This window comes from Amblyomma americanum, chromosome 8, assembly GCF_052857255.1.
Source record: "Amblyomma americanum isolate KBUSLIRL-KWMA chromosome 8, ASM5285725v1, whole genome shotgun sequence".
NCBI lineage: Eukaryota > Metazoa > Arthropoda > Arachnida > Ixodida > Ixodidae > Amblyomma > Amblyomma americanum.
The window spans coordinates 136,589,810-136,601,888 of record NC_135504.1 but is presented as its reverse complement, the minus strand read 5'-3'; the positions used below and the strand labels follow the sequence as shown (position 1 = coordinate 136,601,888).

Here is a 12,079-nt window from a genome sequence, read left to right as displayed (position 1 = left end):
CTTATCTGCGCTGGGCTTTGCAGGTCTGCGAGCGGCACTTTAAAGAATCAGACATTCGGACTTCTAAGTATGTGGACTCAAAAACGGGCAAAGTCGTCGAGGCAAAATTGAAGATCGCTCGTCTCAGCTCCGACGCCATTCCCAGTGTATTCCCGAACTGTCCCGCGTACCTTTCTGCGCCCGCCACTACGTCACCGACTGAAAAGAGAATGCGTCTTGAAGCAGCTTCTTTACGAGATGCCATCGCCATGTCACTCCAGACACACGAGGAGGAAGAAGCAAAGAACAAGATTGACACTTTCCAAGTTCTACTGGAGTGCCTTCCTCAAATCAAGCTTTCTGATTTTTGGAATGTTATTTCTCGACCTGCCTGCGTCCTTTTTCTCAATCTTGCTGTTGATGACGTCCCTCGTGTTTTGTCGTCAGTCATGGTCTTAGAGAACCTCACGGTGAAAGTTCATTACCGAAATGTGCAGCTGACTACAATTGATGGCATTAATACCATCCCTCACACAGTACATGATATCCGTTGCTTGATAGGTCTGCTGGATACTGTAGAGTCGTTTCACCGAAAGTTGTTGTCTAAGCATGAAGAAAAAATTGATGGTTTGCTTAAGTTGGCACTTTCCCTGCTTGAATATGCCTTAAATTGTGAACTGCCAGATGTTGAACAACCCAATGCAGTTAGTTTTTTGAAAGAGCAAGTTTCTCTTGTCAAGCGCGTAAATTGCTGGGCTAGTTGGTTCATAATGTTGTCAGGGTGGAACCAGCGGAACACAGACGCAGGACAAGAAGAGGAGGTACACACACCACACCGCTGGACTTGCAACTGATTTATTTCGAAGAAAACCACCACATTTAAAGGATTCCCTGCGCAAGCGCACACTTTGGATGAAGGGAACAACTGTATTAAGATAAAAGAAAGTTATATTCTTTATCCGTGATAAAAACCGTTAAGGTATGCGAGGGATGTTCTCCTTTGCTTCACCGCACGAGCATTATCGGTCGGGGGAGAACAAGACGAGAGCGTGAAATTCTTGAAGCGTTTCTAATCAGGAAAAACAAGGAAAAGTGTGTCAGCGATCCCTCGGTTTTTATCACGGATAAAGAATATAACTTTCTTTTATCTTAATACAGTTGTTCCCTTCATCCAAAGTGTGCGCTTGCGCAGGGAATCCTTTAAATGTGGTGGTTTTCTTCGAAATAAATCAGTTGCAAGTCCAGCGGTGTGGTGTGTGTACCTCCTCTTCTTGTCCTGCGTCTGTGTTCCGCTGGTTCCACCCTGACAACTCTTGTCAAGCATAGCAGGTCATCCCGCAGGGTTCGTAGCGGTCCTTGAAACCCTTAAAAACCCCTGATTTTTAAAACGCTATATTCAAGGCCTTGGAAACCCTTGAATTTTTTTAGGTGCTGGGAAGTCCTTGAATTTTACGCTCGGCTAGGCTTAGCGGAATTGACAGAGCGTCTGGCCACATTCATGAAGTCCTAATCCAAGTCAATCCGGTGTACTTTTTCTTGACCATTTCCTCGTAGTTAGCGTGGTTCTCGGGCTGTGAAGAAAACTTCCCAAGTTTTTCCGCTATGCCAGGAAGGTGCAAGTTTCAGCGGTCCTGGCTGGACCATGATGTTTATAAGCAATGGATTGCTCTGGATCCCTCGGACTGTCATCGTGCGAAGTGTAGGGCGTGTTGTAAAGCATTTCACGTTTTCTCCATGGGCGAGTCGGCAATTAAAAGCCACATGAGAAGCGCAAAGCACATTGCAAACGTAAAAAATGGAGCGCAAGGAAACTCGATTCGGAACTACGTGGCGGCTACAGTCAGTGAGCGACCGGAAAGCGTCATGCCTTCAGTGTCATCAGACTTGCGTCATGCGTGCGGTATGAACGAACTTGTGACCGATGCTGAGGTACTGTGGACTTTGAAAGTGGCAGCTTCCCACTACTCGTACAATTCGTCTTCACACACAGGGGAACTGTTCCAAAAGGTGTTTCCCGACAGCCTTCTCCTGCGGTGAAAAGAAATGCGCGTACGTCCTTTGTCACGGCCTGCGGCCGTATTTTCTCTCGTGTTTGCAGCGCGAAATAGAGCAGTGCGGCTCTTACGCTGTCCTGTTCGATGAGTCATTGAACGACTACCTTCAGCGGAAGCAGATGGATATCCACGTGCGGTACTGGGACGCCGTTTCTGAACGTGTAACTACCAGGTACTACACATCAGTCTTCATGGGACACAGTACGGCAGAAGACATCCAGGAAAAGCTTTTGAGTGCCTTGGATTGTTTGCCACTTTCAAAAATAGTTCACTTGTCTATGGATGGGCCCAATGTGAATTTGAAATGCTTCAAAAATTTGCAAAGTCACCTTCAGAACAACTATCAAGTTCAGTGCCTGGAGTTGGGGACTTGTGGTCTTCACACTCTGCACAATGCGTACAGAGCAGGTGTTATGGCCAGCAAGTGGTGCCTGGATACCCTCCTTTCAAGCCTAAGTGGCCTGTTTCACGATGCACCTGCACGGAGAGATGACTTTGCCTCTGTTACTGGCCAGACAACATACCCTCTCAACTTTGTCTCGCACCGCTGTGTTGAAAATGTACCTGTCCTTGAGCGCGCCATTCTTTTGTGGCCCGATGTGAACAAGTATGTGCAATGTATTAGAGTGAAACAATTAAGTTTGCTTCCAACGTGTGTGTGATGCCTGCGCTGATCCGCTGACGCCAGCAAAGCTTCAATTTGCTCTGGGAATTGCAATGATATTCAAGCCATTTTTGACTGAATACCAAGGTGACAAACCTCTGTTGTTCTTTTTAGCAAAGGACCTTGAAAGTGTTGTGAGAAAACTAATGACAAGGTTTGTAATGTGCTCTGTGGTAGCAGCGTCTGCTGGAATCTTGAGCCTCTTGAAGATTGACATCGATGATCCAAAGAACCATGCTCCCCTTGAAAAAGTAGACATTGGTCATGCAGCAGAATAAGTTGTGAAAGCTGCCAAGATAAGTACAAAGGATGTGTTTGCATTTAAGATGGAGTGCAAACAGTTTCCGATTAATGCAGTGAAGAAGATATTGAATAAAAGCCCACTAAGGTACCCTCTTGTGAGGGCCCTCTCTTCTTTAGTTCCTGTGCGGATGTGTTCAAGGCCGGATGAGTGCCTTACAGGCTTCAGGAAATTTTTGGGTGCCCTCATTGAAGCAAACCAGTTGAGCGAGCACCAGTGAGGTGCAGTTCTTGCCGAGTACACAGAGTTGCTCCAGGAATAAAAGGACACCCTTGGATCATTCGAGAAGCATTCCAAAAGTTTGGATGAGTTTTTTTGCAATCTTTTGAAGTTCCGTTCTTCATGCTCAAACCCTTGGGGTGTGGTCAAAGTTCTGCTTATTTTAAGTCATGGTCAAGCTACTGTAGAAAGAGGATTTAGCATTAATCGCCACACCTCCATTGAAAACATGAAGGAAATGTCTTACGTGTCACAAAGAATTGTGTGCGATGCCATAGATAAGGCGGGAGGCATCCTTAATGTTGAAATAACAAAGGAGCTGCGGACATCTACTTCAGCCGCATGGAACCAGTACCAAGTGTACCTGGAGGAGCAGAAGCAGCAAGAAGCTCAGCAGTTGAGGCAGTCAAAGAGAAGGCTTATTGAAAATGAAATTGAAGCCAACAGACACAAGAAAAAGAAACTAGAAAAAACTATTGTGGACTTGACGGCAGCTACAGACAGTTACTCTGAAAAAGCTGAAGCAGCAAATCACATCACATATCAGGGTTCGCATGGGTCCTTGAAAACCTTGAAAACCCTTGAATTTGAAAATGTGGTTTTCAAGGTCTTGAAAACCTTGAAATATTTAGTGGTTCCTGAAAAACCCTTGAATTCCGTGATGATAGTCATTGGCGCCGTTCAGCGATTGCCCGTTGATCAGCTGGCCACCTTGAAAGCGAAGGTAGCCTCCCGATCCAAGCCAAGAAAATTCAGTCCGGTTCGGGCGTTCGTCCTCCATGTTGTCGGGTTGTGTTTTTTTGTTCGCTGCGGTCGCGCACTTTTTATAGTTGCCGTCCTCATACTGCTTGTTAATCGCCTCCCGTTGGCTTATTCAGAGCACTTGTATTGCGGCACGCGCTGGACGTGGGCGTAATTGTGTGTGCGCACAATGGCCGGGAAATGCAATTTCCAGCGATCGTGGCTTAGCCATGACAAGTACAAAGACTTGATTGCCCCGGACACCACGAGTTCGCATCGTCTTAGATGCAGACCGTGCGGAAAAGTGTTTGACATCTCATCGATGGGAGAGTCTGCGCTGAAGAGCCACAAGAGGAGTTCGAAACACAGCGCGAGCATGAAGAACGCAGCAGGTAGCTCCATGTTGAACTACGTGACATCGCGCGAGTGTGGCGAATCCGTTCGTGTGGTCGAAACGCAGTCCTCGAATTTGAATGCCGCAAGCAAGGCTCACGATTTAGTGACAGAAGCAGAAATACTGTGGGCTTTGAAAGTTGTCACGTGTCATTACTCGTACAGCTCATCCGCCCACACAAGCGATCTGTTCAAGAGAATGTTTCCTGATAGCGAAGTGGCGAAGGTCTTCACATGTGGAGAGAAAAAGTGCGCGTACCTGGCGTGTCATGGTCTTGGACCATTCTTTCTATCATCCATTCATCGGGCAATAGATAAGTGCGACTATTACGTCGTTCTGTTTGATGAATCCGCAAATGATTACCTCCATCAGAAGCAGATGGATATACACGTCAGGTACTGGGATGCATCTCAGAAAATAACAAGGTACTTCACATCCGTTTTTATGGGCCACGCGACTGCAGATGACATCGAGGATAAATTGTTGAAGGCACAGGAGCCATTACCGCTTGTTAAGATCCTACAAGTGTCCATGGACGGACCGAATGTCAACTTGAAATTTTTCAGAAGCTTTCAGGAGCACCTGCAAAAAAACTATCAAGTACAATGCCTAGATTTAGGCGCTTGCGGTCTGCACGTTGTGCACAACGCCTACAGGGCGGGTGTAACTGCCAGCAAGTGGGGAGTGGACATTCTGTTGTCTAGTCTAAATGCATTGTTTGAAGATTCCCCGGCGAGGCGAGAAGACTTCGTAGCTGTGACTGGTCAGGCTACATTTCCTCTTAAGTACGTCGCCCATCGCTGGGTTGAAAACGTTCCGGTAATTGAACGAGCCCTTTCGCTGTGGCCTGGCGTGAGAATTTACATTGAGTCTGCAAGAAAGAAAGAAGTGAACCAGCCGAAATGTGCCTCCTTTCAAAACTTGCTCAGTTTCTCCAGTGACCCACTAGTCCTCGCAAAACTTGACTTTGCCCTTGGGATTGCAATGATTGCACGGATTGCACCAACCACTTGTGTTTTTTCTGGCAAGGGACCACGAAACAATTGTCAGGAAGCTTCTCACAAAGTTTGTGAAGTGTTCAGTTCTCTCTGCGTCAGTTGGGACTACAGGCCTGTTGAAAATCAACATTGAAGACATGAACAATCACACAGCACTTGAGAAATGGACATTGGTTATGCAGCTGAACAAATTTTGAAGAATTCCAAGGTCAGTGCAAAAGATGCGTTTGCTTTTAAAATGGAATGCAAGCAGTTCCTTGTTAGTGTGTGTAAAAAGGTTCTTGAGAAGAGTCCTTTAAGATTCCCTTTGGTCAGAGGCCTTTCCTCACTGGATCCCCGTCAAATGTGCACCAAGCCAGACCAGTGCCTAGCAGGACACAAGAATGTTTTGAATGCCCTCATCGCTGCAAAAAGGTTGAGCAATCACCAACGGGACTCTGTTCTCTCTGAGTACGTCGAAATGCTGCAGATGGAGAAGCATAAGCTGCAATTGTTTGAAAAGAGCTCTGACAGGCTAGACATTTTTTCTTAGAACTCCTAAAGTTCAATTCATCCTACGCTGAGCTCTGGACAGTAGTCCAACTTTTGCTTGTGCTCAGCCACGGCCACGCAACTGTGGAAAGAGGGTTTAGTGTCAACCGGCAGGTCTGTGTGGAAAACCTGAAAAGTCTGTCGTATATCTCACAACGCGTTATATGTGATGCCGTTGACAAGGCAGGTGGCATCCTTAACATTCCTGTAACAAAGGAGTTGAGAACCTCTGTTTCAGCTGCAAGGCATCGTTATCAGGCATATCTGGAGGCGCAGAAGAAGGAGCAACTTGAAGAAGCAAAGGAGTCAAAGAGGCGTCTTGTTGAGGAAGAAATTGATACCTTAAAGCGAAAGAAAGTAAGACCTGAAGCAACCGTTGCTGATCTGACAGCTTCAGCAGACAACTTGGCTGAGAAAGCAGAAGAGACGGGCGACGTCGTGCACATTGTGAAGTCAAATTGCCTTAGGAAAACGGCAAAAAGCAAGACTGAAGAACTTCTGAACATCAAGCAAGAAATAATCACAAAGCTTCAGGAGCTTTCATGAATACTCGTTGCGACCTGTCTTAGTTTAGTATTAAACTAGTCTAGTCTGTATGTGCGTCTTTTTTTAGTGTTCAATAAATTTGTTACAGCGTGTTTTAAAAAAGTTGTTTTACTGTAAAGAGTACTAAATTGAGTATCGAAATGAGTCCTTGAAAAAAACTTTGGGGGGCCTTGAAAGTCCTTAAAAAAACCCTTGAATTTGTGCCCTCAAAGCCTGTACGAACCCTGATTGTGAAATCAAACAGTCTTAGAAAAACTGCAAAAGAAAAGATGCAGGACCTTCAAGCAATTGATCGTGCAATTACAGCAAAACTTCAAGCACTTTCTTGATATGCTTAATGAGTGTGTGCTTCAAGGAAACGTGTGTGTGTTTACTGATATGTGTTTTAAGATGGTATATGCCTCTCCTTTTTTCTTTTTCAATAAAATGAATGATTTTGTTGTTGAAGAATCTTTTTTCGTCCGAGCTGCTAAACACATTGTTTGAGGTCCTTGAAATTGCTATGCCAGGGCCTTGAAAGTCCTTGAAAACCCTTGAATTTTTTTCAACTAAAACTGCTATGAACCCTGTCCCGGTATTCTGCAGAGTTGCTGGTATTCTCAAGCATTTTATTTATAGTTTCTCCGCATGCTTATAGGTTCCTTCACAGTTCCGGAAACCTTAGATTACCCCATCAATCTACAATGCGTTGTATATGTAACTCCTACAGCGTAAGCCCGGCAGCTGAACAGCAAGGCACTTCTTTCCTATTGTATGCAAAGAAGCTTGTCGCAGCAATGACGGAGCGTGAAAAAATTGTACTTATGATGGATGAAATTCACCTGCAGCCGTATTTTGATTATAAGGGAGGATAATTGTTGATGCGGCTACAAATAGCCCTAATGCAGCAAAAACAGCCCATGTTTTTATGATGCAAAGCTTGCTTTCACGTCAGAAGAATGTTGTGCACATACTGCCAGTAGAGCGCATCAACGCACAGCAGCTTCACACTATTCTGCATAGCATCATTACTCAGCTAGAGCATGTTGGGTTGCATATAATCGCAGTCATAGCTGACAATAACTCAATCAACCGGAAAACATTGTCACTTTTTGGGGCCCCCTGCAAACTTCAGAGTGTGTATCCACACCCTGCAGACTCTAAACGTCCTCTCTTTTTTCTGATTGATCCTGTACACTTGATAAAATGCGTCAGGAATAACTGGATCAATCAGCGAAATGCTGGAACATGCATGTTCTTTCCTAGCCCCACAGGACCTAATATAAAGCCGCCTATACTTACAGCTTCATTTAAAACACTTCGAGAACTTCACTCGAAAGAACAGGGTCAGCTGATTAAATCAGCACCAACACTTTCGTCTGAATCTCTGAACCCATCGAATATTGAGCGACAGAATGTCAAGCTTGCGCTAAGGATTTTCAGCCCGTCTACGGCAGCAGCTCTGCGAGCATGTGGGCCCAGACTTGAGCTAGATCATGTGTCTGGTACTGCACAGTTCCTTGAAACAATAACAAAGTGGTGGAACATTGTAAATGTAAAGACATGCAACAAGGGTACTCGACTTCGTGATGAGCTGCAGTCACCGATTACATCAGCGTCAAGTCCACAGACCTAGTTTCTGTTAAGTATAGTGGAGTGGCTAGATCTGTGGCAGTCTCTCAAATTTGACACAGGCATACTTACAAGAGAGACTCGGAGTGCGCTCAGACTCACGACAGACACCTTGGTAAAGGTGACTAGGTATTGCCTAGATGAAATGAACTTCGAGTATGTACTTTTAGGAAAGTTTCAGACTGATTGCTTGGAAGAGAGGTTTGGCAAATACCGCCAACTCTCCGGTGCGGTGCGCAGTACCACATTTCCATAAGACAAGTCTATGAGTCGGAGCGAAAGCTTCGTCTGCAGAACATTCTGGAGCTCCCAGAGTTTGAGGCTGCAACAGATGCGGTGGCAGTAAACGATGCAGTACTTGAAGTTTTTGACATTGAGGTAACGGACGACGATTATGCGAAGGCGCCAAATCTCCCAGCAACCACTTACGTTGCTGGCTATTGTGCCCACGCTGCGTTCAAAAAGCTGTCATGCATGACTTGCAAAGAAAATTTAATGCTAGAAGATGAAATTGAAGTAGAAGGTGGGGAGTTAGTCAAGGCCATGACTCGTAGTAGTCTCAAGTTTCCACAGCCTGCCATAGTAAATGTTGTTCTTACTGCTGAGATAGTTCTTGACAAACTGAGAAGCAAACAGCATGTGACACAGTTTCATGCACTACCAAATCAAAAGGAGGCTCTCTTGGCACTCACACATGATGTGTTAATGACGGCACTGACTTTGATGTGTGTGAGAATGGGCACACTCCACAGTTGGTAATGCACTATGTCCTTAGTGCAGCAGCAAACACGCTTCTAAATAACCTTTGTAAAAGAAAAAATGATCAACTTATTGTTGAAAAGGCTGCAAAAGAAAAAGAGAGAAAATTGAAGACATTGAAGAATTGACTACTCTGTGTGCTTGTGACTGTTTTTGTTAGTTTTTTTTAGTTTCGAAATCAGTTTTTGTGCTGTATTATTATATATTCTGCATATTTTCTTTTGTTTGCTTTCTGTTTACAGCTTTTCTGTTGTTGGCTTCACTTACTGCATTTTATGATTCAGTGCTGTAACAGTTTCCTTACCTCCTACTCCTACTGATCGTGTTTCTCATCTGAAAATAAAATACGACTTGTGAAAGTCCTCTGCGTTGTTCATTTTCAATAAAAAAAATATTACGAACGTATCTTCACACATGCGCGCTTTGATATAAAGTCAGTAAAAGTCTGCTAAAATGTAACTGCTTATACTTTCAAAGAAACAAGAACAAAAAAAACATTCGTTTAGGGTGTGGGCAAGCAAAACACGATTTAAAAAGAAAAGTAATTTTCTTTTCGAGAGACATAATCAGCACTTTGAAATGCGCGAAATGCGTGCGAGCGCGGAAGCCGAACCTACTGGGCCATCGTAGTGCGGTGACATCACGCAAACGTGGAGAGGCCTTAAGGGCACAGGGTAAGGTAAAATTAGAAAAAAATCGTTTTTTTTTCTTTTGGAATTTTAGAAGTTCAATTCTTTCTACACATGTTCCATGATCGCACTTTCCTCAGAAAGCCATATTTACGGCTGAAAAACGCTTTTTCCGAAACCAAGTAGCGAGCGGCCACGCCCCCTTTCAGGATTAACGTCAATTTTTTCAACCAAAAAGTCCACCACCTGATTTCAAAACTTGTCTAAAATCAGCTACATATAAAAAATTGTCTGGCAACTATTGTACAGCTCCTCTTTTTTAGCCAAGACAATCCTGAGACGCTTTGCACGTTTTTTCCACGTTTCTGCAACCTTCATGCAGCTGCGTCCGAGTGCTATCCCTTTCGATCAGTATTGTAAATTGTGCCGGTGTTGGTTGCTGCTGATAAGTTGAGATGCCCAGCGCAAAGAAGGCCTTCGTCAGGCGTGAATTTCACGGCAACCGCTACGCTCATCGTGAAAAAGCAACAGGATGTCCACGACCGAATGAGATCCCGAACGCCGAACGCGCCAGCTCCTCGACATCGAAGCTTTCAAGATTTTCTCTGTGCTTCCAGGAAGAGGATGTGCTACAGAGCAGCAGCCAATATGCCTTAATGGACATGGACGGCATTTGTGCCGCAATTACACAGATTTGTGTGTGCAGAGAGTGCGTTGGAAGTGTTGAGCTCATCGAAATTGTGACAATACGGGTAGGTGTTGCAAGCGTTTACAGTTTGAACTGTGAATTGTGTAGTGCCGCACAACGATTTGAGACGTCGAAGAAAACTACTTCTGGCCTCTATGAAGCCAACCTCAGGTTAGTGTATGCCTTGAGGTCCATTGGTAAGGGAATGGCTGCAGGAAATATACTCTGTGCTATGCTAAACCTTCCTAAGCCGCCGACAAAGTTTGCGAAATACAATCAAGAGCTTCTAGGTCACATCGAAGCTGCTGCTCAGGAGTCGATGAAAAGGGCAGCTGACGAAGCTGTGCAGCTGAATGAGGGGGATAAAGACATCGCAGTTGCTCTTGATGGAAGCTGGCAGAAGCGAGGCCATACTTCCAATAACGGCATAGTCTCTGCGACCAGTGTAGACTCTGGGAAAGTGCTGGATGTGGAGGTTTTGTCTAAACGTTGTCCAAAGTGCAGCATCAAGGGTACAAACAGTGACCCCCTTCATAGAGAGGTGTGCCAAAGCAACTACCAAGGCACCAGCGGTGGAATGGAAGTCGCAGGAGCACTGAAAATTTTCGGCAGGAGTGAGGAGCTTCACGGCGTTCGATACGTCAAATACCTTGGGGATGGTGACAGCAAGGCTTTTATGGCTGTGAAGGCACAAATGCCATATGGTGATTCCGTTGAAATATCCAAGGTTGAGTGCATAGGGCACGTGCAAAAAAGGATGGGCACAAGGTTACAAAGGCTAAAAAAAGGAAACAAAGCAGGAAAACTCTCTGATGGAAAGAGCCTCTCGGGCCGAGGCCGACTGACTGATGCAGTAATAGACAAGCCCCAGACGTACTATGGTTTGGCCATCAGAAGAAATGTAGGAAACCTGGATGAAATGCGAAAGGCCGTTTGGGCAACCTTCTTCCACTTATCGGCCACAGACGATGACCCATGCCATGGACTTTGCCCAAAGGGACCTGATACGTGGTGTGCCTTCAACAGAAGTCAGTCAGAGGGCAAGCCATTTTTCCACAAGGAGAGTTTGCCTGCATCTGTCTTGGAGGCTATCAAACCTATTTATAGGGAGCTATCGAAGGCTGAGCTCCTAGAGAATTGCCTGCATGGGCGAACTCAAAATGCAAATGAGTCGTTCAACCATGTTGTTTGGGAACGCGCGCCAAAGAATGTGTTTGTTAGGCTTTGGACCCTACGGATGGCAACACTGGATGCTGTTCTTTCATTTAATGATGGTAGCATCGCACGGGCCAACGTTTTGAAGGCGTGTGGATTGAACGCAGGGAGCAACACCATCAAGTGGCTGAGGGAAGCTGACCATAAGCGCATGTACTTTGCGGACCGAGCAACACGACAGCTTACAAAAGAGGCCCGACAGTCAAAACGACAAGCCGAAAAGCGAAAAAATGACGGCGACAGTGACTACGAAGCAGGGGGCTATTAAACCAATTACTATGGAGGCGTTTCTGCGAATAAAAAATGTTTTTTCACATCTTTTTTCTCTTTACGCTCTATTATCTCAAAACAGTGTTTTTTCTTACAAAGGTACCATTATTTCCAATGCCTTTCAACACAGACGGCTGATTTTTTTTTGCAATCATCTACATAAGTGTTGTCAACTACTGAACTAGAATTAAGCAATTTCACTGAGCAGTTATTCTGTTATGAATTTTGAAATGCGCAAAGAAAGGCCAGATTTGTGTACTACCGGAAAAAAATTTATTAAAAATCGAATTTTCAACACATTTCAAATATTCTAGTTCAGTAAAAAGAGCACAAAATTTGGCAAACAATGATATATGTATTATTAGGCTACTGTTATTAGTGAGAAACATGGCCTAAAATGCATGGGAAGTATAGGGCTTACCCTGTGCCCTTAAAAAGTCTAGGTGGTGTTGTCCCAACGCGAGTCATTCCATCCCCGCC

General features: G+C 44.8%; 2 pseudogenes across 1 annotated transcript; both read left to right on the top strand.

The window, feature by feature from the left end:
• Positions 1-1,226: 1,226 nt before the first annotated feature.
• On the top strand, positions 1,227-9,160 carry LOC144102082 (uncharacterized; annotated as a pseudogene). Its single transcript, XR_013308169.1, has one exon. The product of XR_013308169.1 is annotated as an uncharacterized LOC144102082 (transcript).
• LOC144102081 (uncharacterized) lies at positions 7,335-9,160 on the top strand (annotated as a pseudogene).
• Positions 9,161-12,079: the final 2,919 nt, after the last annotated feature.